Below are 16,277 nucleotides of genomic sequence, written 5' to 3' on the forward strand. Positions count from 1 at the left end.
TTATCAAAGATAATGTACAGTGTCAACAACATTAGGATAACCAGATAATATGCGTTCTAGAATAAGATTGTAAAAACGCGTTCACAATTTTATTTCTTCTTTTAATAAAATCAAAATCAAGGGCTTATTGTTATAGTCTGTCAAGCCATTTACGTCAGTAGAAAAAGAAGTAAATTAAAAAAAAAAGTAGGCGCGAAGGGTTTTATGCCCTTAGAAAATGTGATTTTCGCGCCTTTTTCTACTGACAAAGCTGTTTGACCAGCTATATTACATGGACCTAGAGTTTGTTCGGAAAGAGAAGAGTCGTGGAATGTATGGGGCCCAATACATTCCACGACTCTTCTCTTTCCGAATAGACTCTAATATTATGTTGTTGTTGTCCTAAAGCACCCCAGAGGTCCTTCTATCTTCAGCTCGCCTTCCGGCCTCGCTCCAGCAGCTACGCGTATGGCACATTAGATTCTAAGTTCCTATACCTTTACGCGTGCGCCCGTGAGGGACAGAACATACGCATTGTGACAAAACTAAAAACACGTTTTAACATTCCTGATAACATACCAAAAACAACCGACGTAATTTGGTCGGGTTATTTGTTGCCCACCATAAACCATACAAAAATTTACGGTGGGGATTAAAAAATGAGACTGTAACAAGGACAAACGCTTTCTCTGCTACTCCTAGTGAAAGATACATCAGACTATCCCGTTTGGTCATTTGAAACGCAAGTCCGCGTCTAGTCCCACGGTGGCAGAACGGAGATGAGGGGATTAGATTATGTAATCCCAGGTAGAAAGGAAAAGTGAGACCAAAAAGTATTTTTTTTTATACCACGACGGTGGCAAGCAATCATACGGCCCGCCTGATGGTAAGCAGTCACCGTAGCCTATGGACGCCTGCAACTCCAGAGGTGTTACATGCGCGTTGCCGACTTAGACTGGCTGCAATACCTAACTATGAACATTTTTGTTCGGACGACTGAATTAAGTAGGGTGTGTGAGTACCTATGTGAAGCGTTTTAACAATGTAATGGCAAGGATATACACAAAGAAACCCCCTTTTTGAGTAGAAAAAGGCGCGAAATTCAAATTTTCTATGGGAAATCAACTGTTCGCGCCTACATTTTGTTAATTTGCTGTCTTTGTCTACGGACAAAGTAGGTGTGCCTAGAGTACCTATAAAAAAAATATTTCGGACCACAGAAATCCATAAAAGTTTAGTCAAGTACATGCAGGTACTTAAAATTAAAACTATGTTAGCTACAATTACTTACTAGATATCTCTTACATTTCATATGAAACTAAGGACCGATGCAGATTATAAAACCCACAGAGATTATAAATGCAATCCGAGGAACCATATTCTGGAAACTGTTTTTTTTTTTCATTTTCAAAATGAAAGTTTCTTTTGCCTCCATGAAATTTTCGAAAACTTCAGCTCCGTCATACGAAACTGCCAAGCCACATAATTCTGACTAAGGTGTAGTGTTTGTGAGAGTTAGATTCTTGGCCCTAGACTAGTCTCTACATGAGATCTGCGGGCCTACCGCGAAAACCGCAATTCGCAAATTGCGGGGATCTTTCTCTTTTACTCTCACTGAGACGTATTTAGAGTAGCAGAGAAAAATGCCCGCAATTGACGAACTTCGATTTTCGCGGTTATAGCCCTGATAACTTTTTACAGTGCGAGCGTTTCATCTTGGCAACATTTTACATAAAAAAAAGTGTTTGGTGGGATTTTACTTATTTTTATAAGTTGCTTATGACAATCTACCATCCCCTAATTTAAAGGGTGACGGGTGATTTACTAAAAATCCTGAAATTTGTATTTTATTATTTATAACAAAGAGTCCATATAGAGTCAGACCAAGATATTGGCTAAAAGTTCCAAGTTTTAAATTTTTTGTTGTTTGTGTACTAATACTAGCTTACGTACCAAATTTCCGCTTTCTAGGACTTCAGGTAGTACCCTAGAATTTTGACGATCATCAGTGAGTGACAAAATCGGGGTTTTTAAGATATTATTATTATTTATTATCAATAAAACCTAAAGTATAAGAGTTATGCAATCGAAACTTTTTATGTTTAATAGGGAGTATTACTGCAATGTTCTGCCGCCAGAGTGCAGCACTAGCACCTTTCGTAAACCATAGAGTAACTTATACATACTGTGCCTTAAACTGTTTTTTGATTTGACAAGTTTTCACTGATAATCGTAGTGATTATAGGGACCGTGCGCGTTGGAGGGTCTGCCATCTTGTGGCCTGAATTGGAACCATAAACATGTACATTTGCACGTCACGTGTTTTCTTTTGCATAGTAGGTTCTGCCATCTTGTGGGCTACATCGGAACAATAAACATCATATTTACGCCTCGCGCCAAAAATCTGACGGCTCCTGTGCTGCCTCCTACAGTTCATGCACGCTCCCTATATGCTCTTTGCTGATAATAAAATATGACATTGATGCATCAAGGCGGTTTGTTCTCAGAATAATAACTAATATTCTGAGGGCTTGTTTACAAAGGGCCTACCGGGAAACTAGCTGCCTCTTCATCACTCGAATATGCAAGAGTGATAGAGAGATGATAGTGATGTTTCGCGGTAGACCCTCAGATTATGATGGATTGTGGTAGTATGCAGAGTTTCGCGTAATATTCCCTATTAGTCCACTATCGACATCATATCCCGAGAATTTAGTTTATCTGGTCTGGTTATGCGGGCTCAAAAAGAAAACGCCCAAGCGCTTCTAGAAAAGGTAGGTAGTGCTCTTGCGCTTCGCTTGGCTCGTCTTGGCAGATACCACCATGAGAATGTATCGGACCGGCCACCAGGAACATTTTTACTTTCACCCTGATTTTTGAATTACTACCCCTTGATTTCGTGTATTTCGTTCAATATAATTGAAAACGAGTGGTATGCCACTAGATTCCCAATTTCCTATCGTTTGTATTCTGCTTGTATTTCAAAAATAGCATTTCGCCGTATTCCACAGATTTTCGTGTGAAGAAATCGAGCGCTCGAAATTCAAAAATCGCCCCCTACATCTATTACCTGTTAAGACAATTTCGGGCTTCGAATTTGACAGGTAAAAGAGATGGTAGGTACAGCTCCATACATTTTGCGGTTACTCTGATTGTCAAAAGTTGACGTTTGACAATTCAGTGACCGCAAAACATATGGCACAGTACAGCGCCATCTGTTTTGGATATCAAACTAAGGGGCACGTTTTTTTTTACTTTAGCTCAAAGAGTAGTATGATGTCTTTAGCTCTACTATAGCTCTCTATTACTATAAATTATTTTACAGTACATATGGGGCTACTTTATAGCACTAGTGCGAGAAGTAGCATATTATGTTACTGTGTCGAACATTTAAAGGGCCATATGTACTGTAAAACGTTGTACGATACATGTGCGAATAGGTAATTCGCAACTCGTGTCGATTTAAAACACTCCCTTCGGTCGTGTTTTAATTTATCGCCACTCGTTTCGAATTTCCTATTTTTCGCACTTGTATCGTAATGTACTATTTGCTATTACTCAAAAATATTTACGAATACTTACGTAGATATAGTTGTTGCATCTCTCGAGGGCCCATAGAAAATTAAATTTTACCCACTTTAGGGATATAGGGTAAAGTAAATCATTACTTTACTCTTTGTATTTAATGGAAAGTCGAAAGCAGTCGTGTCAAAACCTAAATGTAATAAATAAATATTATATATAGGACATTCTTACATAAATTGACTAAGTCCCAAAGTAAGCTCAATAAGGCTTGTGTTGTGGATACTTAGACAATGATATAATTATATAATATATAAATACTTATATACCTACATAGAAAACACCCATGACTCAGGAACAAATATCTGTGCTCAAATGTACCTATAGCTATCAAGATTCTTTTTAGAATAATGATCACATGAATAGTAAATGAATAGAATTTGATTAGTTTACGATCTCCAGCCTAGAGATGTCACTGTTCCGTATAGTGACAACCTGACTTGCGCTTTGAAGGTTTTTCTTGGTACGATGCCGTTTTAAAAGGAAAAGTATACCGCGTGATGGGTTATTCGCGGATGGTCTAAAACGCAAAATGACTATTGTAATATTTTACCTATATCACTTTTAGTCTACATCGCGAACGGTCTAGAACGCAAAATGCCATTATTATTTTCGTCGTTTTATGAATCTTTACGTTAGCGATGTCGACGGAGCCCCGCTGCCGCGGGGTTCCTATTCTGGGCGGTTTGGCCCTCGGCCATTTGAAGATAACTAACAAACCTAACCTACCTAATGAAATAAAAAAGTTTCATCATTCAAGTCATTTTGCGTTCTAGACCGTTCGCGATGTAGACTAAAAGCGATATAGGCAAAATATTACACTAGTCATTTTGCGTTTTAGACCATCCGCGAATAACCGCACGTGATCATACGAAAAGAGAAAACGTTTTTCCACATCTAAATATTTTCCAATCTCCATGATTTTTAGTATGTTATTGATACACTGAAGAATTGTTTTTTGACTTATAGGTTTACCTTTTTTTAAATTTGCAAAACAAAAAAAAAAAATTTTTTTTTTCAAGTGAAACCTATAAACCTAGAATATATTATGCTTAGGCGATCGACATCAAAATCAAAGTGATTTGTTATGATTTAGTAAGTGGAAACTGTTTTTTCCCAAAATGGAATTTTATAGAAAAATTACCGTTATTTCGATAAATTCAAAAAATATTGTTTAGTTAACGAACTGCACGCTAGATAGCGTTATCCGGTGTAGATTAAGATTTTTCTAGGAAACAAAAGTGCTTAACTTTAAAAAATGCCCTAATACCATTTTATTCAGCTTCTACAACTTTTGTATGCTAGATTGGGCTGTAGGCCTAGCACAGGAGGGCCGCGACGGTATCTTGCCCGCGAGATGGACGACCCGCCTTTTTTAACTGTATAAATTAAAGAGGGACGGTTAGTCTATTTCGCGAGATACTGTTGCGCCATTCATGTGCTAGCCCGGCGGACCCGTGTTGTGAATGAGATCCTATAAGTCACGCTTTTGATATATTTCGAGAAATAATGGCCCCGTGGAATTTTATGGATTTATTCATAAACGCGCTACAAACCTCAATTAGCTATTAACCGTTTGTCTTAATCTGACAGTTTGACTTATTTCGATTTTTCGATTCGTAAGAAAGGGATAAAACATAGAGTAACAAATTGAAGCTTGTAAAGTTTTATGTATAAGGGGATTAGTTAACATTAATAGAATATCATTAATCTTGCGCCGCTGTATTAGGTTTATATTTATTACAAATAAAAACATGCCCCGCTACTCTCTGCGTGCTACTAATTTTAAGTTATTGATATGTTTACTTATTTATCACGCATCTGAGTTTGAATTGATACTAGCTTTTGTAGAATTACTACTTCCATAGTATTTTTCACCACCCTATTCACCCCCTTAAGGGATGAAATGATAATAACTACCGTTAACCGGGATAATATAGGCAAAATGTTGAACTTTCAGTGAGATTTTAATAGAATATTTCCCTGCATTACAAATGTTTAAAAAAAATTATTTTATATTTGAGAATCGATATCAGTTTGCATATGTATTTCATAATAATAAAGTCTTACCCTTTTTTTTTTAACAAAAACATTACCTTCATACCTGTCCAGTGTGGCAGTCACCAATAGTATTTTATACAATCGTGATATAATAGAGAGCTTTTTAGTCGAGTACCGTGTTCAGGCCACGAAGCTTGCTGAGTGGCCTAATGAAGGTACGAGATTGAAAAGCTAGATGATATCACTATTGTATACAATAAGTACTTTTAAGGTACGAGATTGAAAAGCTTGATGATATCACTATTGTATACAATAAGTACTTTTTCTACAAGTATTCTAAAATAATACTTTTGTCTACTTATAGGAAAATAAGCTGGGCGGAAAAGCTGTTACGATACGACAAATTTATCAAGACCATCATAGAAGGGAAAGTCGAAGGAAAGAGGAAGGGAGGAAAGCCAAGAAGGACATACATGGACGAAATGAAGGAAAAAGTGAACGCCGTGTCGTATCAAGCTGTCAAAGAAAAGGCCAAGGAAAAAATACCTGGAGATTGCTTCACCGACAAGAGCGCAGCTCTAAAATTTCCGATAATGACTTTTTATACAATAAGACCTAAATAGGTAAATAAAGAAAATTAGGTAAGTATTTCGTGCATAATATATGAATATTACTCATAAAATAGTAGCGCGTTGGTGTCTTTTCCACTGGACAGACGCGGCACGTGATTGGGCAAATTCATCATAGTTCGCTTATTTATTACAGTTTGTTATACGAAATTGTAATTCAACCATTATAGTCGACGAGTAGAAAAAAGCATATTATCTACTATTATTTGCAACCGCTTTTGTTTGAAGGAACGTCACTTTTTTCACACACATATTCAATCCATATCATATCTAGGCCTGATATTTAACGTATCATACAGTTCAAATCTTGTTTCTTGAATGTCCAGGATGCCTTACATGTTATTTTAGCGTGTCGTTTTAAAATTAGAGCGTAACTTTGATTGTATGGGAGCGTCTTTTGGCGGCGGGTTTTTGGAAACTCAAAAGTCTACTATTCTCTAATTTTTGGTGTAAAACTATTAGTGTTGAAAATATTTTTGAACGCAATCTGTAGGGATATTTATAATCTCTACTCATTAGTAAAATTATTAGAGGTTGGTAGCTTACTTTTAACGCGTTGGTCTATCTACTTCTATTGCAACTGTACTGTAGCTATTTTCTAATTAATAAAATATTTTATATTAAACTGTAGCTAGGAAATGAAATACCTACATCTTGCAATATTTTTCAATTTTTCATGGGAAAACTCTCATGGGAAAGAAATATGTAGTAGTTTATTAATTATATACTTCTACATTATTATAATATATGTATATTATAATATTTTTATTTGTGTATTGTATGCATATGTAGTTTATTAAATCTTCCAGTTGTTTGCAATAGATTTAAAATTAAATTCTCATACTTTTCTTCTTGTACCATTTTTAAATTTCTGTTTAGCCCTATGGTTAACTTGTAGAGATTGCCGTTAGGCATTACATCTGCCCTTTGTATTTTGTGCAATAATGTGTGGTGTTGTGTGGTGTTTATGATCATATATAAAAATCATTAATATTGTGCAATAAAGTGTAAATAAAAAAATACACTGAGAAGGCAAGGTGTTTATGATCATATATAAAAATCATAAATTTTCAAGAACGTATTATATTTTCCCTGTGACGACGTCCTAGAACTAGGCGCATGTTTCATGGCAATTTTCTATTTCGATTGACTCTATCGCGTGCAAAATTTATCAGATAAGCAATACAAGTATTCTCTCTATGCGACAAAGATACCTCGTTAACCGCCTGGGTACAATAGAGTTGGTTCTACGTCTACGTTTACGTTAACCTTATGGGCGGAACTCCTAAAGTCAAACGTCAAACTACGATAACTACGATCGACAGTACACAGTACCTCAGTACCAATTCTGAGGCCGGTTGCACCGCACGCGCGTCGGCTCCGCATTCGCGTAAACATTTACGTACATAACAATAACTTTTAGGGAAACATTTCAACAATATTCCAGTTAGTATTCACACGTTTTTCACCGCGCGTTATCGCGAGTTAACCGTAAAAAGAGGTTTGATTATAATTGAAAAATTGGACATTGCAGTTCTCGCCGTCATTTGTTTTGATTAGGAAACATCGCGTTTCGCCGGTCATCTATCACAGGTATGCTCTTTCAAATTACCTGCTAAGTTACATCATTATAGAGCGCTCCTTTTGTCCTCTAATAGGTTTAAATATTGCGCGTTGAAGTGGCAACACGAGAAGGAAATTATTGCGGTTTGTCACCGCGGGTTTCACATAAACTTGGCTGGGATTGTAAAAGAAATTTAATTAAGATTGTGAAATAATCCGTCAGCTAAGTTTTAGTAATAAATATATTTTTCTTGTAGCATTATGGTTTTAATGATACCTACCAAGCTAAGGTCGTCAGGCGATGTTATGAAACCTTTAAAGTCTTTGAACTGTGTTGTTTTATGTCATAATCAGCTTCAACTGGTTGATGGATGGGCCACTAATCTAATTTTTGCACTTGAATTGAAGTTAGTAACAATTCTGTTACATTAGGCAACATTGAGTATCTACTTATAACGTTTTCGTGACAAGGATTGATGATTAAACTTTAAATTGCTTGTTTAATTCTTGCTTTGTTATTGGCGATAGGTACATGATAAGGGTCTATTTATCAATTTTACTATGTATGATCTATTTACTTATACACGACCTGTATGGCTATATTTTAATACTTCGAGTCTGCTTACACTTTTATTTCTAATACTTAGTCAGATTCAAAGAAAATTTTTAAGGACAACAAAGTAAACATAAGCAAAGGAGTTATATTTAAAGTTATCGGCTGACGTACATATAATAATAAGTACAACATTTAGTTTAGGTTAGGTAAACTAATTGTCTTCTTCTATATCTATATATGCTCGTAGGTATAAATGCGTGTGTCCTGACTGACTGATTCATCAACGCAGAGCCGAAACTACAAAAGCAAGAAAGTTGAAATTTGCACACTAGGTTGTTTTTATAAAATACATAATAACAAGCGATTTCAAAAAATTAACTCCTAAGGGGTTTGAAAAGGGGTTGAAAGTTTGTATGGGAATCAAGTTTTATTTCAAGTAAGGAACTTGAAACTTCGGGAAAAGGTATTGTATTAAAATAGAAGAAAAGCCATTTCAGCGTTTTTGGAAGTCCATGTCTTGACGGGGTTAAAAAGGGGATGAACGTTTGTAAGGGGAATAAGTTTTATTTTAAGGTAGGAACTTGAAACTTCGTAAAAAGGTATATTATAATAGAAGAAAAATGATTTCAGCATTTTTAGAAATTCATCCCCTATTAGGGTTAAAAAGGGTTTGAAAGTTTGTAATGGGAACGATTTGAGTAGGGACTTGAAATTAGTTGGAAGAGAAATATTAGAAAACACGAAAAATAATTATAGTGCTTTTGAAAATTCTGCTCCTAATAGGGTTAAAAAGGGGTTGAAAGTGTGTTTCAGGGAATAAATCCATGCGGACGAAGTCGTGGACAACAGCTAGTACCTAATGCACGAACAGTTTAAACGATCTATTTCGACTCTATTCTATATTCTCCTATCCTTAGCACTGACGGCTTAACAATTGGGACATTTTTTTTTATAGTTGACCTTGTGATTGATGATGATTCATTTAATGAAAATTTGATGATGTCATCGGCGTAATTAGGCATTTTAAATGCATCATGGAAAACTGAAGAGTATGTAGAGTCAGACCAAGATAACTCTGCAGCTATTTTTAACGCACAGACGTGCTAGTGTTATTTTAAACGTTAAACTTCTATGACATTAAGACGTTTAAATAACACTTGCACGTCTGTGCTATAAAAATCGCTGCAGAGATATCTTGGTCTGACTCTAAGCACATCACAAATTTAGTGATATGGTGGCCTTGTAAAAATATGTGTGGGCTCCATACCTTCATATTATATAAAAAAAACATACCAGTAAAATGGCATATCTTGATTTACCATTTTGCCTACGGAACACTAAAAAAGATGACACTATTTTTTATATATAAAGTTTGCTGGTGTCTTTTAAGGGTCCCTCACACAAACGTAACTCTACTACTAAGCTTCCTCCTCCTATGTCAAAATAAACAGCTGAAATTTATACATAATAAAGTAGTAGGTAAGTACATCTTTCCATTGATACTGGGGAGGTCCCGATTATTGGGATATTACCGGATTAATGATGAAAACGAATACTTGTACCAATATTTTAACTGTATTCGTTAGTAACATACATAATAACAACTAACAACCAATTTACAATCAATATTCCAAGACGTTTTCACTATAACGTCTATAACTTGTACTCCAATTGGCCGCTTTTCATTGCTTACCCGCCTTTTTATAACAATTCAAAATGGCGGGAACCAGTGACAAGTAAGAGTCAATTGACACTCTTTTATAATCATGTCATAAATAAAAATAAGAATAGTCAAAACATAAGCTATTTATAAATAATGATCCTTACACCATGAAAGATCATTTCATTGTTTTTATTATTATCGTTAAATATTATAGTTAAAGATTCACACACGAAACTCGATATAGTCGATATCGACCTAGGTACATTCAAAGTCAAAGTTTATGGTGTTAAATAAAATTTATCTCTCTCTCTCATAAAAAAGAAAAATGTTTGTCTTTATCACATCGAAAAGAAAAATTGCTATAAAACATCGGTCTCTTTCATACAATTGATAATTAATAATACTGCCTTGGACTTAAAATAAAAACATCGAATTGGGTACTTGATACATGTTGAATATTATAACAAAATTTAGTTAAATGGATAGAAAATGAGCCATCCATTATAAAAAAGTGGAATTTAAAAAATTATATACAGATTATAAAAAAATCCAAGGCTCCAAAATCTCAAAAAAAAAAATTTTTTCTTTCAAAAATAGAAATGAAAATGGTACCATTCGATTCCTTACATTTTATTGAACAATAAATTGTATGACAACTATACACATAAACGCAATATTACAGGGTCAAAATGGCAATTTCCTTGATCTTCCATACATCTAGGACAGACTTATGTAGGGAATGTGACGTCACATCACATTATCATTTTGTTAGAGTAGTTTCAATTGTCGAGTGCGAGCGTCAGACTTTAACTCTCATTTCTGACCTTTGTGTTGCTTAAATGAATCCTATATACACATTTAATCCTCAGGAAAATCAAGATCATTTGACATTATTTACAAAAAACTGTCAAGTAGCCAATAGGGTTGTTTCCACCTACAAATCTTAGGGCAGAATTGTATCCCAATAAATTCTTTTGGATTATAAGAACATGTTAAACTACTTTTAGGGGATCTGTAATGACCATATTTTTGTAAATATTGAATTTAAAATATCTTTTGGCACACGTCACGTGACCAAACTCGAAACGTCTTTGAGGATTTTGATGACGTCACAACTCGCGGATTGACACTGTTGACAGTTAGGCAATAGACAACAAATGACAAATGTCGTTTGACAGCTGGTATCTTCTACGTGTGTATGTAATTATGTGTTAAACCGTAAACTGTGACGTCACTCAATTTTCAAAGAGCGTTTTGGGCGCGAAAGCATCCGTCAAAATATATTTTGTTCATTTAACATATGTAAAGCCGTTTTTAGTATAAAGTTGAATTTTAGGGCAACTTTTAGTTAATATAGAACGTAATACGAGCGTTTCAAAAAATTGGAAACAACAGTATTGCTACGGAACCCTCAGAGCGTGAGTGCAACTCGAACTTGGCCGGTTTTATTTGGTTATCTGTATACCGTAAAATTTACTACATACTTTTTATAATATACCTATCACTATCAAATCATAATCAAACGTTGGATGTCCGACTAGATAAAGGCTTGCACGCTATATTAACTGCGAGCCAAATGACTTTTGTAATAAATCCGTTATTGCAGCAGTTATCATAAAAAAAATATATATTTAAGTCAAAATTAATTGTGACAGTGGCCTTCTGTCAGTTCAAGTAATAAAAAATATAAAATTTAATGTTGTTATTCGTTAATTTAGGTATGTTCCGACAATAATTGCTTGCTCCGAACGTTGTTATTCGAATAATAGAGGTATCTATAGGTGGAGATGTTTTTTGGGGTTTCGTATCAAAAAGGTAAAGAGGAACCGTTATGGTGTGACTGTGTCCGTCCGTCTGCCTGTCACATTGCAAAATATCTCGAGAAATAATTACGCAATCTGGAATATTTATGAACAACATTTACTCAGACGCATTTAAAGAATTTTTTAGCTTATCTTCAGCTTTCCGTGATGAATTTAAAATGCTAAATTTTATATTTCGTCGTCGGTGACATCATTAAGTTTTCATTCAATGTTTAAATAAGGACTGCTATATATAAAAAAAAAACTAAAGTCCTAATTCGTAAGCCGTCAGTGCTAAGGATAGAAGGATATAAGAGTCAAAATAGGTCGTTTAAACTGCACGTGCAGTATAATTAGTTAACGTACATGATGTAACTACTTATATTAATGTAGTTTTGAGGTATTTATTTATGAGCCAGTAGTTGCATGAAAATAAGACTTCATTTATTTCATAACTTACTTTACTTTCATCAGTCAATAACTTTAACATATTTCCTTGACATTTGTATACTTTGTTGTCTTATAATTTTATTGTCACTACCTACTGAGACTCTCTTCTGATCTAATGTACTTAGTTATAAGAAATGTAGGTTAAGCATACTCGACTTAAGGAAAGTAGTATAGGTATAGAAGGCCATTACAAAGCATTAAGATGAAAGAATATTATCTCTTTCTCTATTAATATCCATCTTTATGTATTTATTAACATATTTTTATTTACAATAATAGTATACGTAATGGATATATACAGGGGTATTACTATAATTAGCTTAAATCTAAAATAGGCCCCTGAGGCATTGTTGTCCAAGGATATATATTATCTACTGGCATATTTATCAGATACTTAAACAATTAACTATCGCATCTATTATTTAGGTATAGCAGAGACTAGCGGAAAGGTTTTACTGTATATCAACTGGACAATGAACAAGAGAAAAATTAAAATATTATTTGTATATTTCGGCTACCACCAAAGCGGTCACAGGATAATGCATGAATCTCACTCATAAAGTTAGGTTAATTAGATGCAATAAAATATGAACAGTTTACTTTTAAAGTTTTATCAGTTTTTAAATTCACCGATTATTTTATATTGCTCATGTTAGGCAATTATATTACATTCGACATCTCTAAATTGAGCTTATGAAGGCCACGATAGAACAGTCAACTTTTATTTTAAGTTAACGCGCGCATATTGAAAACCGGCATCATGAGCGGGACAGCAATCCCGTTCATGATGCCGGTTTTCAATGTCAGAATGTCACTGTGCGAACTTTACATCAATATAATTACAGATGTAGTGCATAATCATTTTCCATCGTATTTTTTCGGAAACGTTCGTACTTTCGTACTTCAGTCAATGTCAGTACTATTTGTACCGAGACTGACGGAAATAGCAAGACACGTGAAAATAAGTATACACTACATCTGCGTGCAGTAGAGATAGCAACGGGTGGGTCAATGTACGAAAATCTATGCCGATTTCCCTTCCCCTTCTTTATCCAAAATATTTGCATCAGCCTTTTAGTTGGTCGAAAAAATCTTTTTCCCTGACCTAATAGTTTTAAAACCGGAACATTCACCTTTTACCTCCATAAGTGGATAGGAACCCGAAAGAAATTAAATATTGTCGCAAAAGGGACTTTAGAAAATTCGTTTTTTCTAAAACTTTCTACGGTTTCTAGTTAATTTATTTCAAAACAAATTTTTAAGCTTTATATATTTAACTTGCGTTAACAAGACAAATAGAAGAAACAATATTAAATTCACGCCTTACCAGTTTCTGCAGACTATACGTTAGCTAATGGTTAAATGAAAGTGCTCCTATAACATGGTAATGGTACCAAGACTGCATAGACTCGTAAAGGCCTTGCAATGAGTTCGGATGACCGAGGAAGTGAAACGCATCGGAGTCTCTTTCTGCTTCTCACGACGCGGAGGTCTACTTATTCCCACTATGTGACCCTTTGTCCAATTCGTTACGAACTTAATCAGTTAAGATCTTTCACACTATTTTAATATACATAAGTAATGTAAGTTTCTACAAAATAATTTATCTTTATTCAAACATTGTTCTACTTAGGTAATAATTGTCTGATTTTTGCGTGTATTCTATTTTTCTAAAATTTTCTCACTGCTTACATATTTGAAGTGTAAATTGTAATAACCATACACCGATTTTCGTGACATAATTCAGCTAATATTTAGTTGCTATACATAACTAACTATTACATATATGAATAAACAAACAAATTAAGGTGGTGCTAATATGAACCAAATCTTACATAAATGACATTATTATGCTACATTGGTTGGTTGACTTGCTTGGTTTTGTATCAAATAGTTATACAGATACTAAAATATTACCAACTAGTTTCATACATATAACCGCGAGAAAAACTAGACTGCTAGTTTTTGCTTCACAGTCGGATGCGTTTCAACCGCATTGCAATCAATAATTTAATTCATCTATCTTCCAAGTTGATCGGTGCATAATGTGCTGTCAAACGTCTTCTGTGAGTTATTCTCCGTAACATGTGAGAAATATTCACGCATAGGTGTGATTAGGCTTTCCTACCAGAGATGTGCCAGGTGCTTAGCAGAGAGCGAGGTCAAAGCTAAGCTAACCGGGTGACCGTTTCCACTAATGCTTAGCTTACATGAGGTTATCGCCACTTTCAACTATGTGTGTAACAATGTGTCAGTGCTTACTCTGGCTACTATTAGTTAAAATGACGAGTGCAAGGAAATATAAGCCGATCCTGTTTACAAAGCGACTCCATTAAATCTACATCGGGTAACGGCACCAGTCATGGGACATTTAAGAGCAAATTTGTAGCATTTGTGACACTTCCCTAATACATGTAAAAATACTACTCCTTAGCGTGTTATAAGTTGAATAGAAATAGTTTATTCCTGAATGTCTTATCCGTCTTTTATGTTTCAGGCGTATTGTACAAAAGATACTGCAATTATTTTCCACATAATCATCAAATTAAAACTATGTCTTTTATCTCCAGTCATGGACCACAAAGCTCCAGTGATGGAACCCCCGGTAATGGAAAGGAACCAGTGATGGGTCCCCTATAATGCGACATGAGTACATGACCCTGAATCATGACGATCTAAAATATAAGAACGAGAATAGGGACAAGGATATTAATTTAAAATAAATGTATTTAATTCCACAATTTAAAATAAATGTATTTAATGTCGCGTTGCAATACTGCTGCAGTAATGCTGCTGACTATCATACCATACTGCCACAAACGTGAAATTTTAAAATAGTTGACATGTTTTTTAACTACATTTTACTTATGTATTCTTAAAACATGCAATTACGCATGGCAAGCATCATTGTATAAGATTGTCCCATCATAGGAGGTATGCAGTTTTACAGCTCCTATAATGGGATTGGGCAAAATATCTTTTTTTTACATCTCTGGAGTAACAACATAATGTGTTGTATCTAATCTCATGGTAAATGCAATTAACAAAACTCATTCTAATTTACACGAAGTAAATATATGTATTATTATAATTTAAAATACGTACTCACCTCTCTTAGCGGAGTTGTTAAGAATTTTTACTGATTATTTTTTCAGTTCCACGACAACTTTTGGCTTGGCGCCAATTTCTTAAGAAAAAAGCAAATTTAATGAAACATCAAACTTAAGATGCTCTATGATTCTTGTTTATGGTAAAAGGTTGCCAGTACTTATAAGCTAGTTTTAGTTACTTATTGTACAAAATTTTTGGTTTTATGTCCCATTACCGGTTCCTGTTCCAATCCTCTATATGGGATCTACTATACTATCTACTATAGGTACCTATACTTGGCGCTTGCATGAAGAGGGCGTGAGATTCATTTTACTGAGTCCTTTATTCTACAATGAGTACCTAAACTCCGAAAGTCCCAGTTAGGCCAGTAAAAATGTTTATCGCTTTATCTTGAAGGAACATGTGACATAAGTTTTTGAGTTATGCTTTTTAAAGCGAATTCCCTTAAGGCTTTAGGCTAAATTTACTCCATATCCATAATTTGCCATATCTTAGAGATCTCCTGCTAGGCAGCAGAGTACTGTGAATAAGCTGCTTTAGATTGGAACCGGTGCCATACGCTTACCGTAAATTGATTTTAACGCGCACACCGCATGCGCGTTTTTTTAAATAAGAAATAATGTTGTTGCTATCGCCTTTTGTGATCGTTCTTCATTGATTAATTCATTATTTCTCCGTTGTGATTGAATTAAAACGAACTGGGCAGCACACGCCGTTATATAATCAAAGCAGTGCGCGGTTCAAAGTATAAGAGTTTTCGGACATTTCAAAACGCTCGGTGTTTTCTTTCTGGAGCTAGTGTTTAAAATCATGAGTGGCTTTTATATTGTAATATTATCATAAAGAAATATTACAAATTCGACAAGTAAGTAAACAAGATTACTAAAGGGAAAGGCTGACTCATAGTTTGTGCAATATGTAACTACTCCTACTTATAACAT

At 34.7% G+C, this 16,277-nt stretch overlaps 1 protein-coding gene across 1 annotated transcript in view; it reads left to right on the forward strand.

Annotated features, from left to right (window-relative positions):
* The first annotated feature begins 7,517 nt into the window (after nt 1-7,517).
* Nucleotides 7,518-16,277, forward strand: part of LOC133521979 (extracellular serine/threonine protein CG31145) — a 132,426-nt gene continuing 123,666 nt past the window's right edge. Inside the window, exon 1 of the mRNA XM_061857141.1 lies at nt 7,518-7,784. The gene's annotated coding sequence lies outside the window, so the exon portion shown is untranslated. The remainder of the gene's footprint in view (nt 7,785-16,277) is intronic.

The sequence above is a fragment of the Cydia pomonella genome, chromosome 10 (genome assembly GCF_033807575.1).
Source record: "Cydia pomonella isolate Wapato2018A chromosome 10, ilCydPomo1, whole genome shotgun sequence".
In the NCBI taxonomy this organism is placed as follows: domain Eukaryota; kingdom Metazoa; phylum Arthropoda; class Insecta; order Lepidoptera; family Tortricidae; genus Cydia; species Cydia pomonella.